At 38.3% G+C, this 10780-nt stretch overlaps 1 non-coding gene across 1 annotated transcript; it reads left to right on the forward strand.

Annotated features, from left to right (window-relative positions):
* On the forward strand, nucleotides 10372-10443 carry TRNAC-GCA. Its single transcript has one exon. It is a non-coding gene; the product is annotated as a tRNA-Cys (tRNA).

Genomic DNA, 10780 nt, shown 5'->3' on the forward strand with positions numbered 1-10780 from the left:
GCTAAGATAGTGTAAGTGATGTGATCATGAGGGAGATTAAGTAGTGTTCTAACAGAATATGGACAAGGAGACAAGTAAAATTTAAGAGGCATCAAGGAAAAGATATCTGCAAATAAAACTGAGAAGAAACTCATAGAGCTAAAAGGAGAACAATTGCATCCTATCTCCTATTGTTCTTAAAAGTCCTGTTTTAGTGGTACATAGGGGAGAAGCACCTCTATTATTTCTAACGTCTATTTTTAAGTGCATCTGACAATTTTCAAAAATTTCCATTACACAAAAAACTAAAAATGACTTTTATGGTTCTTTTCATAATAATATCAAGCTAAATATGATGCAATGAGTTTCTCAAGATGAGTGCTTATAATTAAACTGAGCATTTTCATCTTTCAGAACTTTTTGCTTGTTTTTAAGCATATTTTAGCAAACTAGTGACTTTATTTGTGCTTCTCAATATATTATTATGTGTGTTCTTTGAAAAAAAATAAATGTAATCTTCATTTAAGAGTTTTGATGATGTTTATCATTGTTGGCTCAGATGGTAAATCATCTGTTTACAATGCAGGAGACCCGAGTTCAATCCTCAGGTTGGGAAGATCCCCCTGGAGAAGGAAATGGCAACCCACTCCAGTGTTCTTGCCTGGAAAATCCCAGGGATGAAGGAGCCTGGTAGACTTACAGCTCATGGGGTCACAAAGAGTCGGACATGACTGAGCAACTTCACTTTCACTTTAACTTTTCATGATCACATGGACCACATCCTTGTCTAACTCAAAGAAACTATGAGCTGTGGCATGTAGGGCCATGTAAGAAGGAAGGGTCATGGTGGGGAGTTTTGAAAAATGTAGTCCACTGGAGAAGGAAATGGCAAACCACTTCAGTATTCTTGCCTTGAGAACCCCATGAACAGTATGAAAAGGCAAAAAGATAAGACACTGAAAGATGAACTCCCCAGGTCATTAGGTGCCCAATACGCTACTGGAGATCAGTGGAGAAATAACTCCAGAAAGAACAAAGACACGGAGCCAAAGCAAAACAGCACCCAGTTGTGGATGTGACTTCTGATGGAAGTAAAGCCTGATGCTGTAAGAGCAATGTTGCATAGGAACCTAGGATGTTAGATCCGTGAATCAAGGCAAATTGGAAGTGATAAAACAGGAGATGACAAAGACATCAACATTTAAGGAAGAGGCAAACTAAAGTGGACTGGAATGGGTGAATTTAACTCAGATGGCCATTATATCTACTACCAAGGGCAAGAATCCCTTAGAAGAAATGGGGTAGCCATCATAGTCAACAAAAGAGTCCGAAATGCAGTAATTGGATACAATCTCAAAAATGACAGAATGATCTCTGTTCATTTCCAAGGCAAACCATTCAAAATTATGACAATCCAAGTCTATGCCCCGACCAGTAAGGCTGAAGAAGATGAAGTTGAATGGTTCTATGAAGACCTACAAGACCCAAAATAGATGTCCTTTTCATTAGTAGGAAGTCAAGAAACACCTGGAGTAGCAGGCAAATTTAGCCTTGGAGTACAGAATGAAGCAGGGCAAAGGCACAAAGAGTATTGCCAAGAGAGCACACTGGCCATAGCAAACACCCTCTCCCAACAACACAAGAGAAGACTACATATGGACATCACCAGATGGCCAACACTGAAATCAGACTGATTATATTCCTTGCAGCCAAAGATGGAGAAGCTCTATACAGTCAGCAAAAACAAGACCGGGAGCTGACTGTGACTCAGATCATGAACTCCTTATTGCCAAATTCAGACTTAACTTGAAGAAATAGGCAAAACCACTAGACCATTCAGGTATGACCTAAATCAAATCCCTTACGATTATACACTGGAAGTGACAAATAGATTCAAGGGACTAGATCTGATAGACAGACTGTCTGATGAACTATGGGTGGAGGTTCATGACATTGTACAGGAGATTGGGATCAAGATCATACCCAAGAAAAAGAAATGCAAAAAAGCAAAGTGGCTGTCTGAGGAGACCTTACAAATAGCTATGAAAAGAAGAGAAACGAAAAGCAAAGGAGAAAAGGAAAGGTATACCCATTTGAAAGCAGAGTTCCAAAGAATAGCAAGGAGAGATAAGAAAGTCTTCCTCAATGATTAGTGCAAAGAAATAAAGGAAAACAATAGAATGGAAAAACTAGAGAACTCTTCAAGAAAATTAGAGATACCAAGGGAATATTTCATGCAAAGATGGGCTGAATAAGGGACAGAAATGATATGAATCTAACAGAAACAGAAGATATTAAGAAGAGATGGCAACAATACACAGAACTGTACAAAAAAGATCTTCAGGACCCAGGTAATCACGATGGTATGATCACTCACCTAGAGCCAAACATCCTGGAATGTGAAGTCAAGTGGGTCTTAGAAAGCATCACTACAAACAAAGCTAGTGGAGGTGATGGAATTCCAGTTCAGCTATTTCAAATCCTGAAAGATGATGCTGTGAAAGCTCTGCATTCAATATGCCAGCAAATTAGGAAAACTCAGCAGTGGCCACAGGACTGGAAAAGGTCAGTTTTCATTCCAATCCCAAAGAAAGGCAATGCCAAAGAATGCTCAAGTTACCATACAATTGCACTCATCTCACAGGCTAGTAAAGTAATGCTCAAAATTCTCCAAGCCAGGCTTCAGCAATACATGAACCATGAACCTCCAGATGTTCAAGCTGGTTTTAGAAAAGGCAGAGAAAAGAGAAACCAAATTGCAAACATCAGCTGGATCATCAAAAAAGCAAGAGAGTTCCAGAAAAACATCTATTTCTGCTTTATTGACTATGCCAAAGCCTTTAACTGTGTGGATCACCACAAACTGGAAAATTCTGAAAGAGATGGGAATACCAGACCACCTGACCTGCCTCCTGAGAAATCTGTATGCAGGTCAGGAAGCAAGAGGTATAATGACATGGAACAACAGACTGGTTCCAAATAGGAAAAGGAGTACAAAAGACTGTATATTGTGACCCTGCTTCTTTAACTGCTATGCAGAGTACATCATGAGAAAGGCTGGGCTGGAGGAAGCACAAGCTGGAATCAAGATTGCCGTGAGAAATATCGATGACCTCAGATATGCAGATGACACCACCCTTATGGTAGAAAGTGAAGAAGAACTAAAGAGCCTCTTGATGAAATGAAAGAAAAAGTTGGCTTAAAGTTCAACATTCAGAAAATTAAGATCATAGCATCCGGTCCCATCACTTCATGGGAAATAGATGGGGAAACAGTGGAAACAGTGGCTGACTTTATTTTCTTGAGCTCCAAAATGACTGCAGATGGTGACTGCAGCCTTGAATTTAAGAAAAACTTGCTCCTTAGAAGGAAATTTATGACCAACCTAGACAACATATTAAAAAGGCAAGACATTACTTTGCCAACAAAGGTCCGTCTAGTCAAGGCTATGGTTTTTCCTTACTCATGTATGGATGTGAGAATTGGATTATAAAGAAAGTTGGGTGGCAACGAATTCATGCTTTTGAATTGTGGTTTTGGAGAAGACCCTTGAGAGTCCCTTGACTGCAAGGAGATCCAACCAGTCCATCCTAAAGGAAATCAGTCCTGAATATTTTAATGGAAGGACTGATATTGAAGCTGAAACTCCAATACTTTGGCCACCTGATGAGAAGAACTGACTCATTTGAAAAGACCTTTATACTGGGAAAGATTGAGGGCAGGAGGAGAAGGGGATGACAGAGGATGAGATGGTTGGTTGGCATCACCGCCTCAATGGACATGAGTGAGTGAGCACTGGGAGTTGGTGATGGACAGCGAAGCCTGGTGTGCTGCAGTCCATGGGGTTACAAAAAGTTGGACATAACTGAGTGACTGAACTGACTAAGTCATTTAATATTATTGATTTGCTCTTCAGAATGTCTTTGGCATTTTCCATAATCTACCTGTTTCTATAGATATTTATCTATTTCTCTTCTATCACCTCTATATCTTCCGTAACCCTAATCTCTGCCCATGTCATCAATAGGTTTTTTTTGTCCGGAAAAATATCTTAAGTGTGGTAATCCAAAAATCAAAACTCCCACTCTATCTTACTGGATATATCACCTTTGAAATTTACTTAAATCTTCTGGTCATTAATTTTTATCTCTCCAAGATGAGGATTATAATGTATGTCTTAGGTATGTGATTTCAGTGTTGACCATCTGGTGATGTCCATGTGTAGAGTCTTCTCTTGTGTTGTTGGAAGAGAGTGTTTGCTATGACCAATGCATTCTCTTGGCAAAACTGGTTCCAAATAGGAAAAGGAGTACATCAAGGCTGTATATTGTCACCCTGCATATTTAACTTATATGCAGAGTACATCATGAGAAATGCTGGGCTGGAAGAAGCACAAGCTGGAATAAAGATTGCCGGGAGAAATATCAATAACCTCAGATATGCAGATGACACCACCCTTATGGGAGAGAGTGAAGAGGAACTAAAAAGCCTCTTGATGAAAGTGAAAGAGGAGAGTAAAAAAGTTGGCTTAAGCTCAACATTCAGAAAATGAAGATCATGGCAACTAGTCCCATCACTTCATGGGAAATAGATGGGGAAACAGTGTCAGACTTTATTTTTTGGGGCTCCAAAATTACTGGAGATGGTGATTGCAGCCATGCAATTAGAAGATGCTTATTCCTTGAAAGGAAAGCTATGACCAACCTAGATAGCATATTAAAAAAGCAGAGATATTAATTTGCCAACAAAGGTCCGTCTAGTCAAGGCTATGATTTTTCCAGTGGTCATGTATGGATGTGACAGTTGGACTGTGAAGAAAGCTGAGCGTGGAAGAATTGTGGCTTTTGAACTGTGGTGTTGGTGAAGACTCTTGAGAGTCCCTTGGACTGCAAGGAGATACAGCCAGTCCATCCTAAAGGAGATCAGTCCTGGGTGTTCTTTGGAAGGACTGATGATAAAGCTGAAACTCCAATACTTTGGCCACCTCACACAAAGTGTTGACTCATTGGAAAAGACTCTGATCCCTCTGGGAGGGATTGGGGGCAGGAGGAGAACGGGATGACAGAGCATGAGATAGCTGGATGGCATCACTGCCTCGATGGACATGAGTTTGAGTAAACTCTGGGTGTTGGTGATGGACAGGGAGGCCTGGTGTGCTGCGATTCATGGGGTCACAGTCAGAGAGCACTGAGCAACTGAACTGAACTGAGTGAACTGAACTTATTCAAAAAACTAAGATATTGGCATCTGGTCCCATCACTTCATGGCATATAGAATGGAAAACAATAGAAACAGTTACAGATATTATTTTCTCAGGTTCCAAAATCACTGCAGATGGTGACTGCAGCCATGTAATTAAAAGATGCTTGTTCCTTTGCAGAAAAGCTAGGACAAACTTAGATGGCATATTAAAAAGCAGAGACATTACTTTGCCAACAAAGGTCCATCTAGCCAAGGCTATGGTTTTCCAGTAGTCATGTGTGGATGTGAGAGTGGACTATAAAGAAAGCTGAGCATTGAAGAATTGATGCTTTTGAACTGTGATGTTGGAAAAGACTCCTGAGAGTCCCTTGGACTACAAGGAGATTCAATTAGTCCATCCTAAAGGAGATCAGTCCTGGGTGCTCATTGAAAGGACTGATGTTGAAATGAAACTCCAATACTTTGGCCACCTGATGTGAAGAGCTGACTCATTTGAAAAGACCCTGATGCTGGGAAAGATTGAGGGCAGGCAGAGAAGGGGACAACAGAGGATGAGATGGTTGAATGGCATCACCACCTCAATGGACATGAGTGAATGTGCTCTTGGTGTTGGTGATGGACAGGGAGGCCTGATGTCCTGCAGCCCATGGGGTGCAGAGAATTGGACATGATTGAGTGACGGAACTGAACTGAACTAAGTATGTGAGTGATTTTTATTATTCAACTTGCTTTTTAATGGGCTTTTCTTGTGGCTCAGCTGGTAAAGAATCTGCTTCCAATGTTGGAGAATTGAGTTCGATCTCTGGGTTGGGAAGATCCACTGGATATGGGAAAGGGTAACCGCTCCAGTATTCTGGCCTGGAGAATTTCATGGACTGTATTGTCAATGGGGTCACAAAGAGTCAGACAGGACTAAGTGACTTTCACTTTCACATTTGCTTGTTAATGTAACCTATGGATGCTTGTTAGGTAAACATTTAATGATTTGTTGATTGAGTTATTACTTCTTTCATTTTTGAAGAGACAATTACCATCTGTATTCAGTGAAAAATTTATAAAAGCATCTGTATCTGGCTACTTTAGCAATTAAATAAAATTTTAAAATGCATGAAGTGCAGCCACTTAAATGTTAAAGTGAGTGAAAACTCATCAGAATTTGTAGGTGGAATAAGCCTTTGAATTTATCTCTTACCAATCTCTCATTTACCAAAGGGAAAACAGCCTAAGATGATGGTAGTTACACAGTTAATGTCAATTCTGGAAGTAGAACACAGATCTCTTTATTTTCAGTCTGCAAACTTTACATAATATTGTGCCACTTTCTCAATAAAAGTGTGATAATGTTGAATCTATGAAGATCAGCATATTTAAACAGATATGGCAAGACTATGAGAACTGTCAGATGCATTTTGCAAAGGTTTTACTAAATAGTTATACACACAATAGGGTGTGTTATTTCTTTAGATAAATAACTATTAATGTGATATAAATTAGAATCAATTTTTAAATCTATGCTTTCCTTTATAAGAAAATTAATATTAGATTGCTAGAAAATGTCACAAGTCATTTTTTTTCTGTATGTCAAAGCAAAGTTGGATTTTTTTGTTTGTTTGTGAGGAAAACAACCACTCTGACAAACTATGTCTTTTTTGTCTATACCTGTGTAGAAATGGAATGAGGTTTCTAACTAGATAGATGTTCCAGTTATTTCCTAACTGTTCACATTGAAATGTCAGTTCTAGGACTGCCATGTGAGTATGCATTAAACTGACAATGTATTATCTCCATTCATTTCAGTTCAGTACAGTCGCTCAGTCGTGTCCGGCTCTTTGCGATCCCATGAATTGCAGCACGCCAGGTCTCCCTGTCCATCACCAACTCCCAGAGTTCACTCAGACTCACGTCCATTGAGTCAGTGACGCCATCCAGCCATCTCATCCTCTGTCATCCCCTTCTACTCCTGCCCCCAATCCCTCCCAGCATCAGAGTCTTTTCCAATGAGTCAACTCTTTGCATCAAGTGGCCAAAGTACTGGAGTTTCAGCTTCAGCATCATTCCCTCCAAAGAAATCCCAGGGCTGATCTCCTTCAGAACGGACTGGTTGGAACTTCTTGCAGTCCAAGGAACTCTCAAGAGTCTTCTCCAACAGCACAGTTCAAAAGCATCAATTCTTCCACGCTCAACTTGCTTCACAGTTGATTGCTTACATCCATACATGACTACTGGAAAAACCATAGCCTTGATTAGATGGACCTTTGTTGGCAAAGAAATGTCTCTGCTTTTAAATATGCTATCTAGGTTGGTCATAACTTTTCTTCCAAGGAGTAAGCGCCTTTTAATTTCATGGCTGCAGTCACCATCTGCAGTGATTTTGGAGCCCCCCAAAACAAAGTCTGACACTCTTTCCACTGTTTCCCCATCTATTTCCCATGAAGTGATGGGACTAGATGCCATGATCTTAGTTTCTGAATGTTGAGCTTTAAGCCCACTTTTTCACTCTCCACTTTCACTTTCATCAAGAGACTTTTTAGTTCCTCTTCACTTTCTGCCATAAGGGTGGTGTCATCTGCATATCTGAGGTTATTGATATTTCTGCTGGCAATCTTGATTCCAGCTTGTGCTTCTTCCAGCCCAGCGTTTCTCATGATGTACTCTTATCTAACTACTAATCAGAACATAACCCTAAACCACTGCCCCATAACTCTTACCTGGGTCTGTGAATTCACTGAAGATTGAAAAAAAATTTGCCATAAAGCCATTTCTTTAAGATACTCTAAAACTTTTTCTTATATCAAATCAGATCATCATAGATGCCCACAGTGAGACTACATTTATTTGATCAGTCATACAATGGCTTTTGTTGATCCTTAATTTGGCCTATGCCAATGCCCGAGTTCAAAATACTTTATAGTCAGAGGTTCTTGGAACTTATTCATATATTGAAAGAATGCCAAGACTGTTGCCCCTTCTATTAATCAGTACTCATCTCATGGGGACTACAGGACTCTCTGTTCTTACCACCAAGAGTTGTTCTCCACTACTGTTCTTGTTTATGTGATACAATCTTGTCAATTCTGTAAATTATAAAACAATTTTTGTTCTCTTTTTGATGTTATTATCATGGCAATATTATTAATATTTTATTATTTACTATTCTTTTTATTGTATGCATTAAGTTGTAGGAAACGGACAGCCATTTTGCAGTCTAAATTCTTGTGTATCATGTTGTGGCATTCATTAATATAGCAACTTGTAATTGACTTCATCTCATTCTTTGTCTTCTTATTTTCGTCAGTTTTTTTTTTTTTTGGCTTGTTAGAATGCATGTAATTTTATTAAGCTCTTCTAATCATTTTTAAAATGGATGTTTGAATAAGTAGCGTTTAATATTCAAAATGTACATCATTGGGAAAGTGAATATATGATTTTTTGACTACATAGAACTACTTTAGTAGCTAAAAGGCAATCTTTTAAAAGACTCAGATAATTGGAATATGTCAGGCATTGTGTAAAAATGATGATGATACTAATTATAGACTAAGAAGAGGAGAAGGTGAGGAAAAAAATGAATAAAAGGGTAAAAAAATAAAGGAAAAGAAAGGCTTAGATGGTAAGCAAAATAAATAAACAAAAACAAGTAAGCTCCATCTATTCAAATTTTATTCAGGAAGAAAATGAATCTTAGAGAACTCAAGTAACTTGCCTCATATAAAAACATGGTAAGTTAAAAGAAAATTAAACCCTTCATCTTTGCTACAAAAGCTTTTTAAAATTCAAAAACAACTTGAATTCAAGTTTATTTTGTGCTTTCCTTTGGTCTAATGCATTAATCTCACAAGAAACTTTGGATTCAACTGAGATTTCTCACATAATCCTTGCTACTACTTCCTGAGAGAATTTAACTCTGTCCTAAAATGACATCTGAAGCCAATATTTATAACCCAGTCCTATGTCCTTGCCAAGTTTCCTGTGCTAATGATCTTAAGCTTCAATAACAGCTGTCATGTAGATGAATTGCAAGGTACTCTGGGAGCTATATGAATGTATCACACAGCTTATATCACAGATATATTTTTTCCATCACCTCTGGATTAAAATGTCACCTATTTTAGGAATTCCTAGCAAAGCATAAAGAGAAATGTGGATATATATACCATAGTCAACTGAAAATTCAGGGTAAAAATTAAGGTTGACAGAATGTCATTATCACACAAATTAGAGTGGACATGAAAATTAATCTTTGGAATGTATAAAATGATAAAATTATCATTTCTTTGTATTTTAAGACTTTTCCTTTTAAAAAAGAAAATATAAGATGAAACTAGTTAATCAGTGTTTTATGGTTAATTAATTCAGGGATTATTCAATGCCATAAAAGGGTTTGATATAATTCTGAAATAGCTAATTTAAATCTTGCCTTGACTATGGCATACTAAAGAAATTACATTTATTAGAATACTGATTTCTCTGCAATGTATTTGAATCTGTTATTGAAAACAATTATAACACATACAATTTTGACATGTTCTGTTTCTAAAGAAATTTCTACTAAAGTGAGTATTTTCCAAACAAATCTGATCATAAGAGTCTTGTTAACAATCAAGATGCCTGTGTCCTCCCAGATAATATTGTATCAGGCTTTCAAACAGAGGAGTCTCATAACATGGACCTTTTCTACAACTTCAGCTGATTCTTTTCATCAAGGAAGTATGGGAAATAATACTTGAGATAACATTCACAGTATGAAAGAAAACCAATACATCTATGTGATGTGCAGAAGCTACCGTAGGGACAGCTTGGGATTGCAGCTATCAGCCTGCAGATATCTGATTTGAACTTCTCATACCTCCCATCCTCATTTCTCATGATTTCTGGCTCATGCTTTTAAACTGAGCACCGTGTAGAAGGCTATGGTCCCCTGTACACTGTATGTTTCTTCTCATCCTTGTGTCTTTATCTAGCTACCTCCTTGATGATAATACTTTTCTTCTTTACTTCTTTTCAGCCCTTATCTTCACTATCTCTTTTTCCTGGTTAATCCTATTAATTAAAGCTTATTTTATACATATCCTTGTTTGTGAAGTCCTGCTTTACCTCTTCCCCATAAGCCACTTTTCAACATCTGAATCTTTATAAAATTCTGGGCATCATTTAACTACTGTATTTACATTACTGAATATGATTGAGGCTTCCCTGCTGGCTCAGAGGTTAAAGCATCTGCCTGCAATGCAGGACACCTGGGTTCAATACCCAGGTTGGGAAGATCCCCTGGAGAAGGAAATGGCAACCCACTCCAGTATTCTTGCCTGGAGAATCCCATGGACAGAGGAGCCTGGTGGGCTACAGTCCACGGGGTCACAAAGAGTCGGACACAACTGAGCGACCTCACTCACTCACTGAATATGATCATGTTTTTAATGTTTCCTTTTCCCTCACTTTTTGTAAATCCTCAGAAGGCACTTACCAAGAATTTATTTAATAGCTTCACTTGCTCAACAACTTAGTTCAGCACACAGAAGATGCTTAGAACATGACAACTGATGGAAGAAAGTGTGGATAGATAAATGGATAGATGAATGAAAGGAAAAATCTTGTTCCA

Source organism: Capra hircus, chromosome 9 (genome assembly GCF_001704415.2).
Source record: "Capra hircus breed San Clemente chromosome 9, ASM170441v1, whole genome shotgun sequence".
NCBI lineage: Eukaryota > Metazoa > Chordata > Mammalia > Artiodactyla > Bovidae > Capra > Capra hircus.